Genomic DNA, 3,033 nt, shown 5'->3' with positions numbered 1-3,033 from the left:
GTTCGTATGAGGTTTTTGGACTTGTGTGCATAATTGGTTTGGATCCCCGAGGGCTCGGGCGGGTTTCAAATAGGCTACGGGTGTTTTAAAACTAAGAAAAATCTGGTTTTTGGTTTCAGCATATAACTGGTGTGTTCTGCTTCGCGTTCGCGAAGGTACTCTCGCGAACGCGAAGAGTAAACTGGGGCAGGGTGATTTTCTTAATCGCAAACACGGTAACTGGGTCGCGAACGCGAAGCAAGGGGGGCTTTACCCTTCGTGAACGCGACCAGCTTCTCGCGAACGCGAAGCTTTAGGGACCTCGGGGGAAGGGTCAGTCATTCTTCTACGCGAACGCGAGCATTGGCTCGCGAACGCGATCATTGGCTCGCGAACGCGAAGGAGGACTCGCGAACGCAAAAGCCACTCGGGCTGCTGCTCAACGCGAACATGACAGGCCCTTCGCGAATGCGAAGAAGGCCTGATGCCCGGACCTTAAAACAGAACCAAAATGGGATTTTTCCCACTTTTAAAAAACTCTCAATTAGAACTCGGTTTAGGGGCAATTTTTTAATGATCCGGCCGGTTGTTTCGGAAGTTATAGCCCCGTTTCTCCCTTTTTTATTTCCTTTATGCTCTTAAGCTATATTATGATATACCGGGTTGGTTGGTTCGTGCCCGTAGTGGTTTCGTAGTAGAATGAGACTTAGTCTCTTATTTAGAACCTTAAGTTGGAAAAGTCAACCGGATGTTGACCTATAAGTAAACGATCTCGGATTTGAATTCTGATGGTTTCGTTAGCTCCGTTAGGTAATTTTGGACTTAAGAGTGCGTCCCGAATGTGATTTGGAGGTCCGTGGTAGAATTAGGCTTGAATTGGTGAAATTAGAAATTTGGTGATTTTTTGTCGGCAGTGGAAAATTTGATATCGGGGTCGGAATGGAATTCCGAAAGATGGAATGGATTCGTAGCGTCATTTTGTGACGTGTGTGCAAAATTTGAGGACTTTCGGACGTGGTTTTATTGGTTTTGGCATCGGTTGCCGAATTTGGAAATTTATAAGTTCTTAGGCTTGAATCCAAGGGTAATTTGGTGATTTGATGTTGTTTTGAGTGATTCGAAAGTTCGACTAAGTTTGTATGTTATATGACTTGTTGGTAATTTTAGTTGAGGTCCCGAGGGCCTCGGGGTGATTTCGGTTTGTTAACGAATTTGTCGAAGTTGGAAAATGCAGATGAAGCTGCTGCTACTGCTATTTTCGCACCTGCGAAATGAGGAGTCGCAGGTGTGAGACCGCTGGTGCGCGTGGGGAGTTCGCACGTGCGGGCAATGCTGGGCTAGGCAGGTTGCGCAGGTGCGAATTGGAGGTCGCATCTGCGAGCCCGTAAGTGAAAAACCTGGGACGCAGAGGCGGAAAGGGGGATGCTAGGCAGGCTTCGCAGAAGCGGAGTATGAGCGCGCAGGTGCGCTTTCGCAGGCGCGAGAATTTGCTGCGCAGATGCGGAAAAATGTGAGGCCAAGGCTGGAGCGCAGGCGCGAAGGATTTGGCCGCACCTGCGAGCTTGCATGTGCGAGGCCTAGAGCGCAGGTGCGGAAGCTGGGGAATTAAGTGATGTTCGCGGATGCGGCGCCTTGACCGCAGGTGCGGTCCCACAGGCGCGGAAAAAGAGCCCGCAGGTGCGAAATCCTAGGTAGAAACCATAAATAGAACTCTTCGCGAATTTGGTTCATTTCCACCATTTTCAAGTCGGTTTGTTGAGCTTTTGGAGTGATTTTGGAAAGGTAATTCAAGGGCTATCAGTGAGGTAAGTTGCTTGAGCCCTAATACTTGTATACGTAGTGATTTTCCGTTGTTTAATCATTGTAATTAGTGAAAATGAGGGGGTTATGGCTTGAAATTTTAAGAGTTTAATTTAAGGATTTGAATGACCAAACGATGTCGGATTTTGATGAATTTGATATGGTTAGACTCGTGAGTGAATGAGCTTTCTAGTTTTGTAAATTTTGTCAGATTTTGAGACATGGGTCCGGGAGCCGGGTTTGAGCCAATTTCGGATTTTGATCTAATTTGATAGTTTTTCTTGTGGAATTCATTCCATTAGCGTATATTGATGGTATTGTACTGATTGTAAATAGATTTGGAGCATTTGGAGGTCGGGTCCAGAGACAAGAGCATTGCGGGGTAGAGATTTGACCGGTTTAAGGTAAGTAACGATTGGAAATCTAGTTCTAAGGGTACGAAACCCCGGATTTTGTATCATTCTACTATTTTTAGTAACGCACATGCTAGGTGACAGGCGTGTAAGCGTGCACTATTGGGGATTGTGACTTGGTCCGTCACGTAGCAACTGTAAAGTTGCATACTTTGTTGAAACTCTATGATACTTATATGTTTTAGAAAGAGTTTCTGTAAATTGGGCTGAATGCCATATTTGGGCCTTGTGCCAGTGTTGTTTGGACCCTTAGGGGACTTTTCTTACTATCTTCTCATTGTTTTCGATTGAAAATCTATACTCAGTCATGGCTATACTTGTTTACTGCATAACTCAGTTTTATGACTCTATTTTGATGCATATAAATGTGGTTTTGGGCTGAGCACCCTGTTTTACTGAAATGCCCGAGTGGCTTGAGAGGTTTATGACTGAGTGAGGCCGAGGTCCTGATTTGTGAGGATATTTATGGGATCGGGCTGCACGCCGCAGCATGTTACATATTTATTGGATCGGCCTGCATGTCGCAGCATGTTTGAGGGCCTGATTGTGAGGATGAGTGTGGATCGGGGCTACCCGCCTACAACGTACTTTATTATTATAGCACGTGAGTTGTCCGTGCAGCTCGTGAGTTGTCTATGCAGATTATAGCGCTTGGGGTGAAGGAGCCCCTCCGGAGTCTGTACATACCCCCAGTGAGCGCAGGTACCTACTGAGTGCGAATGCCGAGTGACTGGGAGGCATGAGTGATTGTGAGGTATGCCCGAGTGGCAAGAGTGATTGTAAGGTATGCCCGAGTGGCACGAGTGACTGTGAGGTTTGCCCGAGGGGCTCTATATGAGTG

This window comes from Nicotiana tomentosiformis, chromosome 6 (genome assembly GCF_000390325.3).
Source record: "Nicotiana tomentosiformis chromosome 6, ASM39032v3, whole genome shotgun sequence".
NCBI lineage: Eukaryota > Viridiplantae > Streptophyta > Magnoliopsida > Solanales > Solanaceae > Nicotiana > Nicotiana tomentosiformis.
This window is presented reverse-complemented; position numbering follows the sequence as displayed.